The sequence below is a fragment of the Bos grunniens genome, chromosome 29 (genome assembly GCF_055505025.1).
Source record: "Bos grunniens cultivar Pamir isolate PY7600 chromosome 29, Bosgru_T2T1.0, whole genome shotgun sequence".
Taxonomy (NCBI): domain Eukaryota; kingdom Metazoa; phylum Chordata; class Mammalia; order Artiodactyla; family Bovidae; genus Bos; species Bos grunniens.
In genome coordinates, this window is record NC_141193.1 from 39,681,659 (window position 1) to 39,701,070 (window position 19,412).

The following is a 19,412-nucleotide window of genomic DNA, read 5'->3' on the forward strand; positions in this document are numbered from 1 at the left end:
ATTGAGGCTACTGGAGATTTAGAATTACACGGTAATTATTAAATGCCAGAGCTGAGAGTTGAGCCCTAGACTCTAGCAAAAGCGAAGGTGCTTTTGCTTTTTCCATTCAGATGCTGCCCTCAATAAGTATAACATACCATGTTGCTGCAAAACCTTACCTCAGAGGTTAAGACTGTTGTTTTCACTGTTCCTCCTGCTAGTGACTAATGTGGCTAGAAAGTTCCCTATAAATTGGAAGGGTACATTAATTCCCAAGGCAAGCTTTCTATTAAATATATATGAGAGCCAGTAGGATACCCTGTTGAAAATGTGCATTGTATTTGCATTATTAGTGCAGATACTAGGTGTGTGGCACACAGAAGAAGCTTGCATAGTATTGATCGAATGAATAAATGAAAGTTCATTGATTTTCCTTAGCCAGAAGTTCCTTTGCAGATTGTATGCTCTGGTGTTGCTTGGGTCATAAACCACTTGTGGGCTGATAATTCCATTAACCTTACTGCCTGGATCCCTCCCCACTGTTTAGCCAGGAAACAATATCTCCAAGGCTGTTATTTTCCTTGAGTAACCTCAGTTGTCGAGAGCATTGTTAATTCTGAGACAGATAGACACAAGAATCTATCCCTACCATTCCAAAATGAAAGATCCAAATGAAAGACTGAGGCTCTAAAAGCTATTAACTCACTCCTGCTGAAACGCAATCGAAAACAGCATTGCACTGAGAATTGAACAGATGGGATTCTCATATTGACTCCTACCACTTACTAGACCTGAAACCTTGGGCAAGATATTTCTGTGACCTCAGCTTTCTCGTTGCTGTAATGGCAGTAGTGATATCTCTAGAGCTACTGAAAGGAAGAACCATTACAGACAGAAGGCACCTGGCACAGTATCTGGCCCGCGATGAGGAGTCAGTGGGCAAACAGCGTTGCCATCATCAATACCAAGGAAGGGTCTGTTGGCACACAGCCAGTCATCTGGCAGGCTGGTCCACGTTAGTCCACAAGACTCTCCAGTCCCAAACAGGCAGCAGTGATATGAAGGAACACTTAGACATTTTTCACACCTACAACTGTACTACCAAGGGAGGTTATATAATTGCAAAGAACTGTGTATCTGTATATTATAACTTTTGTAGGTTTCATGGTGGCTGGTGACTCTGGGTGGGGTAAGAGTGGAAACGGCTGGCACAGAGTGGGTGGAGCAGAGTCGTCACACCTCACCTTCCTTTAAAATGAGATCCAAGATTAGACTCACTAGAAGATTCTGGGGGTGGACAGGTAGAATTGGGTGCCTTTTACATGCCTAGAGGTAGTAGTTAAAACTGTAAGAAAGAATAAGGTCATGGATAGTTTTGGATTAAATGAAGGAAGACCAAAGCACACGTGACCTCAGAAAACTTACCGTAGCCAGTTTCGAACCTGGTGCTTGGCACACAGAACATATTCAATGAATATTTGTTGCATTAGTAAATAATCAGATTGGAAAGTATATCAATCTTCCTTAAAAGGCCTGTGTCCCTCACTTCTTTTATGGTTTAGACTCATTTTGAAAAGCTGAGAATGTGTATTTGCTGAATATTTCGTCTCTCAGTTTGAGAAAGTGTTCTGAAAGCCTATTAATCAGCACTGATATATATTTCTTATTGTATCAAGATCTGGTACGATTTCATTCCTTCTCCAACCACATCTTAACACAATAATCTCATTCCAGCCACATTTACCTTATATTTAGTAATCTTCCAAATCCAGACATACATACACTGGAACTGGCCTGGGCAACCTGGGATGCAGGGTCAGCTTTATATATTTCCTTTGCATATCTGCCTTTTAATCATTAAAGCTGCATGTATTTATGAGAATAAATAGAGTGAATAAAATATAAACAAAACAAAGGAGATTATATTTTAAAAAAGATCTCTTAAAATAAGCTTTTGTCTTTTTTCCTACATTAAAGATTAGATAACCTTTTCTCAGTGCATCCAGTGAATTTTCAAGGGCATTTCCCCCTCATTTGCCCTTTGAAATGGAATTATTGCCATTTAAAGGTGATATGCAAACTGTCATACCTAAGCATACTACAGCCTTCTAAGTGTCTGGCATGCAGGCTGACGTGCATTGCTGGAGGGCGGAGGACGAGGAGCTGGCATAATTTACTTGTAAACAGAATTCTATTTTCATTTCTGTCAGACCCGAGGTTTGGGTTGAATTTTAGTTTCCTAGTCTCCAGGAGCATATCAATGCCATCTTTACAAATAATTGTCCCAAATATGAAGTTGATCCATATGAGCACATGGCAGTGTGGTCCAAAAACGCAACCAACTTGTCCAAAATTTGTAGGGTCTGTGCTGGAGAAATTAGTGCTGTTTTCACCAGAAGTAGCTAAGTTCCTTCTAGTTGGTCTTGGATCTGTTAAGCAGGTGCAGAAATTTAAAGAAAGAGGGGGGAAGCATGGCCCCTGCCTCCGACTCACTTTACAATCTCCTAAGGAAATGAACTGGAAAAAAAAAAAAAAGGAATGATGAAGCTTAAACTGAAGTCCCTGGACGAAGAAGAGAAGAGATTTAAGTGGACAGCACTGGCCACATCTGGCATCATAGATGCGGTGGACACTGAAGCTGGGTACAATTTTCATAGAAAGAGAGGAAGGCCTTCTGACTCATGCACAGAGACACCAGATTATTATTGATAATCTGTACTTGTGCTTTTACTTTTTTCATATTCTGTGCTAGATTCTGAATATACAGAAAGAAACATAATAAAAGACTACACTAAATATCCTATTTCTGAATACTCAGTACTTACTATTGGACACCATGATGGTTTTGGAATACATATTCCTTTCATTTGTGATTTAGTATCAGGAAGTGTATCTATACCACAGAAGGAAGCAAACTCCTTTGTGCTCTCCTACATGCCTGTATTCATGAAATCCTCAATTTGTGTTGTCATAGATGAAGAAATTTCATTTTAAAAAATCAGCAAATTCCATCTGGCCTATGAAACAGATTCTTTAGAGGATATCATGCATGTTTTTACAAATTCATGTCATTGGCTTGCTCCTGAGTGGATAATTAATTATTTAAGAATTCTGAGGGACAGATGGATTCCTTTCTATTGTTAACACATATATTCCCTAAAATTGATTCGAGAAAAAAATTGACTATATAAGCAAATTAATATTTCCAAAAATAGTATACTACTGAGGAGTGATTTAATTAAAATCTTCTCCTTAATACCATAAAAAGGAGGCAGATTTTGTCTTGACTGTTTCAGTTCAATGTGGATCAAAGGCAAGAGCATTGACAACATCACCTGCCAAGCCCCCTTCCATACTTTTTAGAAGTGCAATTTCTATTGATATAAAACAAGCACTTGCAAAGGACCGAAAGAGTGTTCAGAAGGCTGTCACAAGAAAGTTATGAAGGACTCCTCAAAAGTTTTGTAAATTTACATGCAAAAATTAGGGTCTGATAACCATAATTTAGTTAAAACTTTTTTTTTAAAAAGGAAATGCTTTTCTTCATATTTTGTCTCTATGACAACTAAATAGATTTGGAACAGTGCTATCTTATACTAATTAAGGACATGGCCTCACAACATGGACTTCTATGAGGATTAAATGCAAATGTGTGAATTATCTAGTTTCAATTAGGCTGCTGCATTCCTGGCTTGCAGTTGTGAGCAAACACTGTTTTGCATAAAGAACATGAATTGAAAATTGTTTCTTAAGAATTAGATAAAACTAAGGGAAATGAAAAGGAGCCCACTGCTTGTATCACACACATTGATGTAGAACCTGGAGGTCTGTATCCACTCATTTATCTTTCCATCCTTCTGTCCGCCATCACTGAGCCCCTCCTGTACGCCAGGCAATGGGAGGACAAATAAAAATGTCTGTCCTTACTAATGAGCTCCCTCTGGTGATGGTGACCCACGTAAACATGATAATTACAAAACATGCCCAGAGCATCTGGATTATAACGAGATGAAACCCACTGGTGGCAGGGTTGGGGGCGGGGGTGGGGAAACAGAAGAATGTCCTCTGGGAAGATACAAACAACCTAATGCTTATTTGTTTATATTTTATTTATTGTTTATCTATATCCCTACTCATTTTCCATCTCATGTTATTTTGATGGAAATTGTTTCACCTGTGAATATGTCAGTATGTATATCTAAAAGATAAGGACCTGTTTTTAATATTACCACAATATCATTATCACATCTAAAATATTACCAGTAACATCACCAAATATCCAACTGGTATTTATATTTCCAACTGTCTCATAAATGTCATGAATTTTTTTCTTAGTTTGAATCTGGATCCAATATGTTTACTGATAACAGTTGATTCATCTTTTAAGTGCTTTTCCTATATTTCTTTTCTCCTTGTTACTTATTTGTTGAAGAAGTCTGACTTTTAAAGGATGAGTGGGAGGGACGTTCAAGAGAGAGGGGATATATGGTATACTTAAAACTGATTCACATTGTTGGGCAGCAGAAGCTAACACAACATTGTAATGTGATTACCCTCCAATGTAAAAATATATATATATCTGATGATAAACCATAAAGGAAAAGAATATTAAAAAAGAATGTATATATGTATAACCGAATCACTTTGCTGTACAACAGGAATTAACATTGTAAATTGACTATCAGATCAGATCAGATCAGTCGCTCAGTCGTGTCCGACTCTTTGCGACCCCATGAATCGCAGCACGCCAGGCCTCCCTGTCCAAAGGAAGCCACGAGGGAAGCCCAATAATAAAAAAAATAAATAATAAAAAAGATAAAAAACAAACAAAAAACCAAACAACAAAAAAAGGATGAGTGGGGTTAAGATAAAGGAGAAGGGATTAGGGAAAGCAGTTTAGAAAAACGAGTTGCCAGGAACAAAAAATACTACAAAGACATTGAGGTCTTCCTTGCTTTCCTTAAACACAAACTCTGTGATCATTTTCATTTCAGAAATACTGCTCAGTATACACTATCTCCTTTGAATATTCATTGGAAGGACTGATGCTGAAGCTGAAGCTCCAGTATGTTGGCCACCTAATACAAACAGCTGACTCACTGGAATAGTCCCTGATGCTGGGAAAGATTGAGGGCAGGAGAAGAGGGTGTCAGAGGATGAGATGGCTGGATGGCATCACTGACTCACTGAACATGAGTTTGAGCAAACTCCAGGAGATAGTGAAGGACCGGGAAGCCTGGGGTGCTGCAGTCCATGGGGTCACAAAGAGTTGGACATGACTGGGCAACTGTGTGACTGAATGACAAACACTATCTCCTTTCAATGCCCTTCTCCATGTGGCTAGTAAACTCCTACATCACCTTCAAGGCTCAGCTCCAGAAATTATTCTCAACTTCTGAATGTCACTGTCTCCATCCTCCCTAACAGGATGTATTACCTGGTATCTATCAATTAACCATGTTAGATGCTGGGCAGGAAAAGATAAATGAAATCAAATTCCTGCCCTCAAGAAATTCATTGGGGGATATTTTTGGCAAGAAAGACAGTAATGTTACACTCTGGCCTCTAAATGTACATTTCCCCGTATAATTCAGTCATAGCAAGTATGTGCTCATTGCTGTGTAAGGCATAAGCTTGAAAGCAGTCAGAAAAAGTTAGATTTGCTATAAAATCATTAATAGTCTTGCTCTTTCAGTTTTGATTTAAAGATAGAAAGCATGACTTTGTCAATGGGCTAAATGTGCTTTATTGTTTTTTTCTAAGGTTCCTATCTTATGCAAAGGTTGTAGGAAGACTAATACTGGAAGATTAGACAATCAAATTGTAATGAGTTTAGCTGGTTCTCTATGGCTCACATTTCTACTTTTTATACAGCTGTTGAAGCAACCGAAGCAAACAAGATAAAAATGTATTACCCAATCATAATTGTAAATGATGCTCTTGATGATGGAAAGCCCAGAACACTCTTTCATTCACTTCAGGGCTGTCAGTATTTCCTTGGGTTTGCACATTTTGGCCTTTACAAGTAAAAATAAATGGTCTTCATATTCACCATGCCAGCACCTTATACAGTGTCTTGCATATAATGGACAGGATGAATGGGCTTTCCTGCCACTTTGTAGCTGTGTGATCAAGTCTTACATTCTCCTCTCCTCCCAGACTGCAGTTATGAGAGGTAAAGGAGATAGTGTGTGCAAAGCGGCAATAAATACATGAGAGATTTAGTTATCATTTGTTAAATAAATCAATGAAAAAATTGAATATTTTGCCCTGTCCTTCATTCCTGTCCTATTCAAATTCCTGGCCAATCTCTCCAGACAACCTCAAATAATATCTCCTTTATTACTGCTTTAAAAATTATACAGGGCTATCTCAAACATTTTAGCACATAATTGTACATTGTTTCTGTGTCTGACTGTTATTCTCCTCCATTGTAGCCACAAGCTTTTAAAAAATAAGATGGGTCTTACACAGAAGTGATGTCAAAATATTTAACACCTAACTCTTTGGTTAATCTTTAGCTAATCAATTAGCTCTTCAGCTGCTCAATCAAGGCCTGGGAAAGGAACTGGAGTTGGGAGTAGTTTAAAGCAGCTGGGAGGGGGAAAAGCTATTTACCAAGAAGAATATAAGCATTTCAACAATTTAAGAACCAGGAGTTCGGTGTGTAGTCTGAATGTCAATACCGGTCTCCTTGACACCTCTCTAGCATCCCCTATTTGTTAGAAACTCAAAACACTTACTAATGAGGTGAGATATTCAGCCCAGAAACAGTTTATCTTGCTATTTCTCTACCTGCATAAGGAAACCTCAAAACTAAACAAAGAAGAGTTTATCTGGTTTGTGCTATGAGAAGTAAAGTCGTGTCATGGGATAATGGCACCTTTTCATTCTGGGATGACGTATGTGCTTACACAATGGAGTATTACTCAGCCATTAAAAAGAATACATTTGAATCAGTTCTAATGAGGTGGATGAAACTGGAGCCTATTATACAGAGTGAAGTAAGCCAGAAAGAAAAACACCAATACAGTATACTAACGCATATATATGGAATTTAGGAAGATGGTAACGATAATCCTGTATACGAGACAGCAAAAGATGTATAGATGTATAGAACAGTCTTTTGGACTCTGTGGGAGAGGGCGAGGGTGGGATGATTTGGGAGAATGGCATTGAAACATGTATATTATCATACATGAAATGAAATCGCCAGTCCAGGTTCAATGCAGGATACAGGATGCTCGGGGCTGGTGCACTGGGACGACCCAGACGGATGGGATGGGGAGGGAAGAGGGAGGGGGGTTCAGGATGGGGAACACATGTACACCCATGGCAGATTCATGTCAATGTATGGCAAAACCAATACAATATTGTAAAGTAATTAGCCTCCAATTAAAATAAATAAATTTATATTAAAAATAAATAAATAAAAATCAACATTAGCCATCACCCTTCCACTATTTTTAGTTTATTCTTGCTCTGCACCGAAGAGCTGTCTTTTAAAGAAGAAACCAGTGCCCTGGGGAGCATTTCCTACATGATCACTGCTGCCTTCTTTAACTCGGGCATGTTTTCTGAATAAGTCTCTGGTTCCCCACTCACACAGCTGGGCTGTGACCAGCGCCACGCTTGGCTTCATGTTTTCTGAACAGATTTGCTGCACCAGAAGCAAATGGCAAGAGAAAATAAACTTTGATTCCTTTTGCTGCCATTACTGAGTGTTCTTTGGAAAGAAGCTAGAGGAATGAGTATCTAGGACCACGCTCACTAGGTAGGTGGGTTGACAGCATTTAACAACCTTCATGATATAAAAAGAGAATGTTTTATGATTGCATTTAGATGCCAGAAAATTGTGAACAGTATGAGCACACTTCCTATGGAAAGTAAATAATAGTCTTGTCACTCCTGTGCTGCAAAACTGAAAAAACAATCCAAAACATGGCTAATTAAATCTGGAGTCAGGAGTTTTAGTAAAAACTGTTACCAAGCCCACCTAGTACAATTTTATATACAGGAAGTATTTTACTTCTTCAATGGAAAGAAAAAGTGAGTATTGCCTAAGGCTGGAGAACTAAAGAAAGAATAAATTATATAAACTATGAATAACACAGACACCAAAATTTAATCTAATTTTGCTATGGAGCACTGATATTTTGCTAACAAATATTTTAGTCAATTTCATTCTCAGTGAGATAATATACCACACAATTAGCAAGTAAGCGCATCTGCCCTCACTTGTCTTATGCTTTTGTTTTGTTTTTGTCTCATACAATTTTTTGGCATCAGAAATTTCATGATATCAAAATCTAAATAAATCTGAGGCACTGAGTGAGCCAAACTTCTTGAAAAGGTCTCACAAAAGCAAAAAAAGGAGAAAAAAAAAAGATGACAATGGTGTTGTCTAGCTGTAAAGTTCTATAATTTTGAAACAGGGGATGAATTCTAAGGTTCATATTGAATTGACTTCAAATCTGTACACACATTGTAAAAAATAATGATATGACTGTGGCTCTGCTTAAAACCCAACTGTTATTATCCAATAACAACAGGTTTTGGTGAGACTGATACATCAGGTTTTCTATTAATTATACCACTGGTAAAATTGCTTCTAGCTGGCAACTTCTGCAATAGTGTCAATGTGAAAATAAACAGAGAGTTAAACAATTACCTGGTTAGCTTTTGTGACTGCAGAAAGCTTTTTCCTCTGCCTCAAAGCCCTTGCCTCTTTCTTATTTTTTGGTAAACCCTTGCTCATCGTGTCAGTATTTAAAGGCACGCACCATCGTACGCTTGGCCTTCTTCCCATTCGGCACTACACTAATTCTAGTGGACATCTGTACACTGTGTGCTGTACTATCACAAGTTGAAGACCAAGTATCATTCCATCATCACCACGATCCCCTGCTGTTTTCTTTCTTTTTTCTTTTGACCACACTGCATGGCTTATAGGATCTTAGTTCCCCAAGCAGGGATTTAACCCAGGCCCCCACAGTGAAAGTGGACAGTCCTAACCACTGGGCAACCAGGGAATTCCTCACTATCCCTTGCTAACAGTAACAGCTGCCAGACTTTGTTTTGAGACTTGTCAGGTCAGAGGGAGTCTGCCTTTATCCTGTTTAACGTTCACAATGGGCTGGTGATTTGGCTTTATGTTCATGGGTAAGCCAGTCCATTCAAAGTGAACTTTAGGGACCATTCTCAGGCTCACTCTCTGGCTGGGTATGACTAAGAAAACAAGCTGTCCAGGAGCCACTGGCAACCATTCTGGAACCATGAGGGCAGTTAGGGTTAGGATACAGATAACCTCAATACAGGCAGCATGTCAAAACCCAAAGAAACAGATTTCTTGACAGCTCTGTGAGCCATAGGATCAGACCTCTGAGGCTGTTTTTACTGCTGTACTTTTGGGTTACAATCACCAATACATTTCCTTTATCGATCAAGCCAGTTTGAGTCATGGTGCCTGTTCCTTGCAACAGAAAGCAACCTCAACTGCTCTTGTTATGGCGCAGTAGGGATCACACTGTGTTACAACTGTGGGCTCATGTGCCCAGTCCTCTCAGATTATAAACACAGTGAGCCCAAGGATTACGGCTGTTGCTTTTTGTAATCTCAGCACCTAGCAGAACATCCGGCAGTAGTCTATGCATACGAACTGATTAATAACTGACAAATAAACAAGCAAACGAGTATGTAAAGCAAGCTAATCCAGGTTATTCCAGCCAAAAAGCACCTCTTTCCCAGTATTTTATACTTTAAAAAATGTGACTGGAATCCTCCTGGACATCCACGGCATATTTATAACCATTTTCTATTCTAATTCAGTTCCCTAAGAGTGCTTTTTCTCCTTTTTCCTCCTAATTACATAAATAATACATCTCATTGCTGCTGCTGCTGCTGCTAAGTCGCTTCAGTCGTGTCCAACTCTGTGCGACCCCATAGATGGCAGCTCACCAGGCTCCCCCGTCCCTGGGATTCTCCAGGCAAGAACACTGGAGTGGGTTGCCATTTCCTTCTCCAACGCATGAAAGTGAAAAGTGAAAGTGAAGTTGCTCAGTCGTGTCTGACTCGTAGCGACCCCATGGACTGTAGCCCACCAGACTCCTCCATCCATGGGATTTTCCAGGCAAGAGTACTGGAGTGGGGTGCCATTGCCTTCTCCACATGCTCATTACCAAAGTTCAAATGATGCATAAAGCATAAAAAATAAAAAGATGATGGGATTACCATCACCCAAGGCATACTCTATTAAAAGTTTTTAATTCAGAAGTTAAATGACAAATTTTGTTTTGTCCTATTTCTACTTGTCAAATGTGACACAGACATTAGTCATCAGAGAATCATAAGTTTAACTTCTGTATTTTCAGACTGGGGGAACATTTGATGTAGGCATACTACGTGCTGAGTTTTTACTGTGCTAGATGCTTTTACGTGGATGAGGGAATAGCTGTTTACCAGGACACGAGTTGTCTCATTTTTGTTTTCCCAACAGCCGTGCTTTATAGCTAAGGAAAAGGTTGCCAGATTTGGTAGTAGAAAATATGTCCCAGGTTTGGGATGGGCATGTACACACTGCTATATTTAAAATGGATAAAAATAAATAAATAAAATAAAATAAAATGGATAAGCGACAAGGACCTACTGTATAGCACAAGGAACTCTGCTCAATGTTATGTGGCAGCCAGGATGGGAGGGGAATTCAGGGGAGAATGGATACATGTATATGTATGGCTGAGTCCCTTCCCCGGTCACTTGGAACTATCACAACATTTGGCTATATCCCAAAACAAAGTTTTTGATTTTTTTTTAATGGGGGGGGCACCCGAAATTAGCACGAACTCTCAGAGCAGCTACAGTTTCAAATGGCATATGGACAAATGGCAGTTTTAATCCAGCTGACCCTAACGTCACCTTCCAAAGTCAGTCTATGCCTCTGAACTAGAAAAAAGACCAATGTCTGGCCTTGATGGATCACGTTGCAGTCAATTCCAAAATGGAACTTGAAAAGCTTTTAGTCTGAGATCTCCATAGATTTGACCACTTTCTTGTTCAAATGACTTCTTTTGGTTTAATGGGGAAAGGTCAAAAGCAAAAATGAAAGCCCCACAAAACCAACCCACTGGAGTTTTAGCTTCACTCCTCTGAAGTACAGGTAAACATTCTTCAGTGCAGCGTAGGACTATTCCTAACATTCCGGGGGCCCAAGGTAAGAATACAAGTACAGTATGGCAGAAACCAACACAACATTGTAAAGCAATTACCCTCCAATTAAAAACAAGTACATTTTTAAACAATACATTTTTTAAAAAAGCAAAAAACAAGTCAAAGCCCCCGGACCTGGGCCAGCCCCTCTTCTTTTCGATAGTTCCTTCCTGCACCACAAAAGGCCTTTTGTGCGGACGTGTGGCTATCCCAAGTCCAGTGATGATCAACAAAATACTACTCCCGGCCTCACCCCTAACCCCATGCCAGTAGCAAATGCACGGATTTCCTCACACCCAGGGGTGGGCACACAGTACGACCCTTGGAAATGGGCTCAGGATTGTTTAGGGAAGAAATTCTGGGATCCTATTCACCCCGAATATGGGCTAGAAAGCAAGCTCCAAATGGACCCAGCCTCTTGCATCAGAGACTCCTCTCAAGTCAGAGGAATGCTGTCCAGGTCAAAGGACAATATTAATTCAGAGTAACTTTTAGATCTTATCTTGAATTTGTTAGATATTTGAACTTCTAAAATTCCATGCCTTTTAATACTAAATTTTATACTTTGGTGAGAACTATAAAGATGGCTCAGGAAAATGTGACCTTGATTAGTTAGCACAGACCAAAAATGAGAGTAATGAAAGTCTCCGACTTCATTTTTTATACCCCCTGAATTCTGACAGAGGGTTAAATACATGGGGAGGAGTCAAGGCAGTTATAGGGCCAAGATTCCAAAACGGAGTCATGTAGCACTAGGCAAGTCCTACTGAATCTTCTTACCAAGGTGGTTACAGTATAGATTCTAGAAGCAGACATGTGTGAGTTCAAATTCTAAGTGCTGCCATAAGACAATTTATTTTTTTAACTAATTTTTTTTTTAATTGAAGGATACTTGCTTTACAGAATTTTCTTGTTTTCTGTCAAACCTCAACATGAATCAGCCATAGGTATACATATATCCCCTCCCTTTTGAACCTCCATCCCCATCCCAACCCTCCAGGTTGACACAGAGCCCCTGTTTGAGTTTCCTGAGCCACAGCAAATTCCCATTGGCTATTTTACATATGGTAATGTAAATTTCCATGTTCCTCTCTCCATATATCTCACCCTCTCCTCCCCTCTCCCCGTGTCCATAAGTCTGTTCTCTATGTCTATTTCTCCATTGCCATAAGCCAATTTAAATCAGTATTTAAATAAACTTTTCTCTAATCTCATTTCCTAATTTGATATTGAGAAGCAAGATAGTACCTACTCAGTGGAGTCATGATGTGGAGTACATGAGAAGAAGCAGGTAAAACATACAGCGCAGTGTCTGGTATAATAAATGATACCTACTGTTATAATTAGTAGTTTAATGCAATGTCAGGGTCAGAATTATGGCCTATTCATTGTTTGGTAAATAACTTAGAAGGCTATGATACATTATCTGGCATCAGCTTACCGCCATGCTCCACATTTGAAATCAAGTTTATTCTTTGAATAAGTATGTAAAGACATTAGATATCATTCTAAGAATCAGTGAAATGGGAACTGAAAGGTAATAATTATGTTTACTAGGTTTCCAAAATAAAACAAAAAAATCATCTGACAGAAGTATATCTTGCTAACAAGAAAATTTTTATAATCTTCCTTTTTAATGTGCATATGTCTTTCAAAATCAACATCAAAATGAACATATATTTTACAAAATTTGACATCTAACCATAATGACTACCTCTCACTGGGTCCCCTTTGTATCAAAGAGTGTACTGTTGGTAACATGTACACAACATCACCTTTCTGGCATCATCTTCCTGACCTCCCTGACCCCATTTTACAGATAAGGAGAGTGAGGTGGCGACCACAGTGACACAAAGCCCCTGCCCTTTCCATTTGCTAGCTGCTGAAGCCAGGTCTCAGAACAGCTCCTGTAAACCTCTCCCCTTTCTACCCCCTACAACCTTTCTCAGAAATCATGTGTCATGCAGGCAAAATGTTCATACCTCTTTGGCTTTTAACCCTTTTTTAAGAGACAAGTTTTTTGGTGTGTATGTGCTCTCTCAGAAGGTTCTTATTATAGTCCATATTTGTCTTCCTGTAAATTTAATTGAGAATAACTCAAGCTAAATTTTCTTTTGTTGCTATTAAAGGAGCTGATTCCTGGTGGGTGGAGATGAAAAAATCACCACCAAATGAGAAGAAACTCAGTTTATGGAAATTAGTTCATTTGCTTATTTCTCCATAAAACCACACTGAATCAAAACCCAGATACTGCTGCAAAGTAAACCAGGGGCTCTGGTAGGAGATTTTTAAAAATACAGTACAGTAAAATTCAATGTACAATATATTGCAAAGGTACTTTACAGCCATGTTCTTGGCATTAAGATACATTAACACTTTTAGGAACATTCAGCTATGTGTCCTGATCTTTACAAAGCATAGTGTGCTGATCAAACCATCAAATACAGATATTGGTTTATACCTGCAATAATTTGCTGAATTTCCTATCTTGATCATTACTGCTGTACTCCGGAGGTTTTGAACTGAACATAAGACAAAAAAACATTTTACAGACCCCTTGTGGGGCAGCCGTTTGTAAATTAGAAACCGAGTCTCAGGTTACACACCCCTAAGTGCCAACCACAATACATCACTCCTCTGCTCTTTGAGCAGAACTTATTCAGAGAAATGGAAAATATGGAAAAGCTATTTATGGACAAAAGAAGTATGCCTGGAAAATGTGTTCCTGAAAAAAAAGGTACATTCCATATTCCAAATTTGCCAAGTTTTGGGTTTTGGTGCAATCAGAAAGTGTGCTAGGAATGGAGAAACAACTTTATTTGAAGTACAGTGGTACTGGTGACCAAAATATTTATCAGGAAAAAACAAAAAGCATGCTGAGGGGGAGGATGCGTACTTTTTATCAAGGCAATGCTAAAACGAGTTGCTTTCCTTGAGGATAAAGAGGACATTTCTTTTCAGATCTACAGATTCCACATCTAAAGAGAAAGTGCAATTATGCATAAAGTAAATGCTTTGGACAGACAAACCGTTATGGGTCCAGAAGACAGTAGCTCCTTGCCAGTGAAATAAAGCAAATGTCAACAAGCCAGACACACTTGAAACATTCAGAAAAATGTCTTGCTATTCCTTTCCATACATAATACGCCATATGACACCACAGTTAAATCTGCTACTGCAAAAAAAAAAAAAAAAAAAGTACATCAAGCTGTGGTTTCCATGAGATTTGGACAGAGGCAAACAACACGGCAGAAAGGAGTCCGCGATGGTACAGGTCTCCCTTCTTTCCTTCTGAGGAGGAAATGACTGCCTACAGCTAGCTGACCAGGAGTTAGCGCTCACCCTGCCCGGAGCCAGGATCTGGAGTGTACCCAGATGCGGACCAAAACGCAGCTTCAGGTAATTATTAATGGGAACAGGAAACTAGAGAAAACAGTCCCAAGTTACACAAATACAACGGTCCTGCTCTCTGCATTCGTCTGTCCTGCGGGTGGGTTGTATAGCTCTTTCCATAACGATCCAGTCTGTTTTTTCCCCTCCTTCTCCCACATCACCAACAGGCACGCCAAATGCAAATCTGCTCACATTCTGATCCCATTCCGGCAAAAACACAGGGACTACCACCATACTGAGTTTCACAATAATCTCCACAATGACAATTATTCACAGCCCCTCAGTTCTGTTCACACAAAAGATTGCAATTTGAATCTTGCCTTGCATAGGTTCAGCTCTATCGGAGCTGGTTACCAGGCAAACTGTGTTTTAAGAATCACCGACTGCTGGGGAGGGTAAGCTGGGGGGTAGGGATGGACAAACCGCCCTGTACATACCTCCTTTTGGCAGCTAGGCAAAACAATTTCGTGACAAAGAGACTTGTTCTTTTCAAAGCTCACCCAACAAATGAAACTGACAGAATGAAACCTGAGAAACTTTAGCAACCAAAGAAAGCAGCCTTCCAAGGATCAAGGTGAATAATTGATTTGTCGGCTTTTGTTTCATCTTTTAAGCTATTTTGCTCATTAAATAGAACTGTGGAATTTGTCAGAAGCCCAAACACTGACACACACTTCTGACAGCAAGTGCATATTTCAAACTACAGATTCATTTGCCAAGCTTATTCAACAACGATTAGCTGCAAAGCCGGGGAACTTACCGAGCACAAAATTATTGGAACAAAGCAGGGAGGAGGCAGAAGGCACCAAAGGCAGCTTCTCCGTCTCGTTGGTGCCAGGTTCTCCTGTCTGCCGTCCAGTTCACACTTGCCTTTATAACTAAGACTCCGGCAGAACTCACTAGCGAAACCTGATGAATTATAAAACAGCCCCTCCTAGACTCTCATATTTTACATCACAGGGGGTGACCACGCAGCATCCTCTCTCCCTGGGTACATATATTTCCTTGTAACTCATCCTGATAAATATATCAGCCTTAAAAGCAGTGACAGTAATTGGTGTTTGGGATGTACCAGCACGAACCAATAAGATGCTTTCCCACCATCCGTACAGCACCCCCATCCTCCACTCGAGTTCCCCCACACCTTGTTAAGGTGGATCCACCCAACCCAGTGAGGGTAGGCAACCATGGCAAAATGTGGAGGAAAGCCCGTGAGTCTCCGATGCCTACACGACAAGGCATAGTACTCAGGTTCAATTCTCTTAACAGTTCTGTAAAGACCAGCACTCATATCTGCACAGCCCATCACAGCACACCAAACACTTTGCTCTCCCTGAGAGAAGGGCTCTGCAGAGCCCCTCAACAACAAGGAGAGTTCAGCAGTGCTACAGTGTAAATGAGCCATCAGAGAAGTTAAGTGACTCTGTCCAGTGCTTCTAGAAATGGAAGCTGTTAAGAGGCCCTAGAGGTTCGGGAGTTCAAGCTGCCCGCTGTGCAGATGAGGAGTCCGTAAGGAAGAGAGAGAGAGAATGACTTGCGCAGGTCACACGGTTTCCAAGTACGATTCCAGCCTGACCCCAAACCCAGGTCTTCTGATGTTAAAACTGCATTTCTATCCTACTGTGCTACCTCTAGAGCAAAGAAGCCCTGAAAACGGGGAGAAGGGCAGAAATCAGAAACAGTCCCATTGATTGGCCAAAAATCATTAACAGGCAGGCAGCACAGAGGAGCAGTATCTGAGCTGTTTCCTCACTGACAAGGTCAGTATAACTTCTCTAGGTTCACTGAGTATCAACACCAGAAATCATGTTTTGATAATAATAGCTATTATTGAGCACTTCTCATATGCCAGGCAGTTAGTTTTAGTGCTCAGGCTCATTTAATCTTTATTTAATCTTCAAAATATTTCTATGAGGTAGGTATTATCACGAACAACATATTTCAGATGAAAAAAAAACCTGAGATTCAGAGAGGTTAACACATCTGAGTAGGATACCAGCCGCTAAGTGACAGGGCTGGAATCGACTCCAGGCAACCTGGTTCCAGAGCCCACGGTCTTAAACATATCCTCCCATCCCAAGTAGTGTTTCACATTCAACTGTAGGGGCAGATGGGCATGTGAGCAGGTTTACTCACTATGGCCTTTAGTAGAAATTAGAGAAAGAACATAGGTTTAGGGACCCAAGAGCCTTATGCTTACACCCTAGCTTTGTCACTGATTTATAGCATCATGGGTGCTTTATCTGTAAAAATGGATATGTTAATGTTTACCTTGCACGATTAAATACATCAAGAAAACATAGTGCCTGAAAAAAACAAACAAACAAAAACCAACCAAACAAAACAATCAAGAAGAAGAAAATGCAGTGCCTGGTTATAATGCATACTCCCAAAAGTACTGGTTATTATTCTTACCATACTTCTTGTTGGAAAATGGATTTCTGTCTCATTTCTCTTTAAACTGTCTTTTCCCATGTAAACTATTTTCCAAGGAGTATTCTGTTAAGAGGGCTTCTGTGATGGCTCAGAAGGTAAAGAATCCACCTCCAATGCAGGACGTTTGGGTTAAATCCCTGGATCGGGAAGATCCTGTGAGAAGAGAATGGCTACCCACTCCAGTGTTCTTGCCTGAAGAATCCCGTGGACAGAGAAGCCTGGCGGGCTACAGTCCATGGGGTCGCAAAGAGTCAGACACAACTGAACAACTAAGTGCATGCACGCGTGTATGCACGCACGCGCGCACACACACACACACACACATTCTGTTAAGACTGTGAATCTGCCAGCCTGTGAAAAAGTGGAAACGACACCAGACAGATCTATCACCCAGACTGAAGAGTGTCCCCAGGAACATGAGGGCTTTCTGCCTGAGTGGCAGGCCCGGGGGCCCTGTTCTGGGCTACCTGTTCATCTCCCTGGCTTCTCCTCCGCTTCACTTCCGCCTTTAGTCAGATGAGCTCACCAGCCCAGGAAAGCACACATAACCGCACATTGGATATCCACAGGGAGACCAACCTGGCTCCCTCTGCCCGCTTCAGACAGGCACCTGCCACATAACAACAGGGCTCTACGTCTACTGCCATTGGGTCAAGCCATGCCAAGCAATAAAAAGGTCCTGTCTCTAAAGTTCCACTGCAAATTCCTGTCCTAATTTAGTACAAGCCATGATTTGGTCACCTGTCAGATCCCAACCTGGTGAACTTATCCATATAAGAGATTACTATCTCCAAGGCATGCAATCAATGTTCCCTGAGGGACATCAGTGTTAGCCCTCTGTGGGACAAGGTGATGCTATAATCTTCCAGGCTATTCAGGTATAATATGAGAGATTTCCTTAGCTCTGTTTCTAAAGAGTGTCTGAGTAGCCAACTTAATTTACTAATGTATGCACCATTCTCTCTGTTTTATCCTCTAAGCATATTACTAGAGGATATGGAATACAAGTAGATGAGGTGCCCACTCTTCTCATGACCATAATACTGGACACTGTAGGATAAGAGGTATGCAACATAATCAGGAGCTCGGGGGAGAGGGACTTGAATTTCTAAACATGTATAAACACCATGTGTAGTAAAGAATAAATGGTAACTGTGATTATAAGATAAAGGGTTACTTCAAATATTATTATGTGGGAAGACTCCTGAGAATCCCTTGGACTGAAAGCAGAACAAACCAGTCAATCCTAGAGGAAATCAAATATTCATTGGAAGGACTGATATTGAAGCTGAAGCTCCAATACTCTGGCCACCTGATGCCAAGAGCCGACTCATTGGAAAAGACTCTAATGCTGGGAAAGATTGAAGGCAGGAGGAGAAGGGGTAACAGAGGATGAGATGGTTGGATGGCATCACCCATTCAATGGACAGGAGTTTAAGCAAGTTCTGGGAGATGGTAAAGGACAGGGAAGTCTGGGGTGCTGCAGTCCATGGGGTCACAAAGAACTAGACACGACTGAGCGACTTAACAACAACAACAATCTACACATGGCCTGATATGGCTTGGTCTACTCTAAATCTTTCCATTATTTTCAGCTTCTTGGTCTACCATGATCCCCCCAAATCCCTTCTAGAACCATTTTCCCCCTGCTGCCTGGCTATTCAACCATTATGACACATCCATGAAAAATCACTATAGATGAGTTTTCATACAGTTTTTAAATTATAACACACTGTTCTTTCCCTTGTCAGTTCAGTCGCTCAGTCGTGTCCGACTCTTTGCAACCCCATGAACCGCAGCATGCCAGGCCTCCCTGTCCACCACCAACTCCCAGAGTTTACCCAAACTCATGTCCATTGAGTCAGTGATGCCATCTAACCATCTCATCCTCTGTCGTCCCCTTCTCCTCCTGCCTTCAATCTTTCCCAACACCAGGGTCTTTTCAAATGAGTCAGCTCTTCGCATCAGGTAACACGTATTCCATCATAACTACCACCCCATGCCACCGATTTCTCCCAGACATAATGAACTGTATGGTGCCTGGAAGCTGTGCCAGTACTTGTGCATATTAGTGACAGTGCTATTTACTGACACATTATGTGCCAGTGATGGGTTAAACTTTACTTGCATCGCTCATTCAACCTTCATAACATTTTGAAGTGGGCTGTACTATTATCTCTAATTTGTAGATGAGGACTTGGTGATTGGAGAGGTTACATGACTTGATAATAAATGGCACAGTCAGAATAATGACTGAAGTCTAAGACTGCAGAGTCTGCTCTCTTAGCTATTATATCTACTGCTTCTAAGAGACTGAGAGAACAGAGAACATAAAATAGAAGTGTCTGTTCCCAGTGTTTTTACATCTTCATATCCTGTTCTCTCCTTAACTTACTTCA

At 40.5% G+C, this 19,412-nt stretch overlaps 1 protein-coding gene across 41 annotated transcripts in view; it reads right to left on the bottom strand.

Moving 5' to 3' along the window:
• DLG2 (discs large MAGUK scaffold protein 2) overlaps nucleotides 1–19,412 on the bottom strand; it is a 2,335,250-nt gene that overhangs the window by 204,765 nt on the left and 2,111,073 nt on the right. Inside the window, exon 1 of one of the 41 annotated variants that reach the window (XM_086384649.1) lies at nucleotides 15,338–18,525. The exons of the other annotated variants lie outside the window; for them this stretch is intronic. The gene's annotated coding sequence lies outside the window, so the exon portion shown is untranslated. Of the gene's footprint in view, nucleotides 1–15,337; nucleotides 18,526–19,412 lie in introns of those variants that run through there. 41 annotated transcript variants of the gene reach the window in all.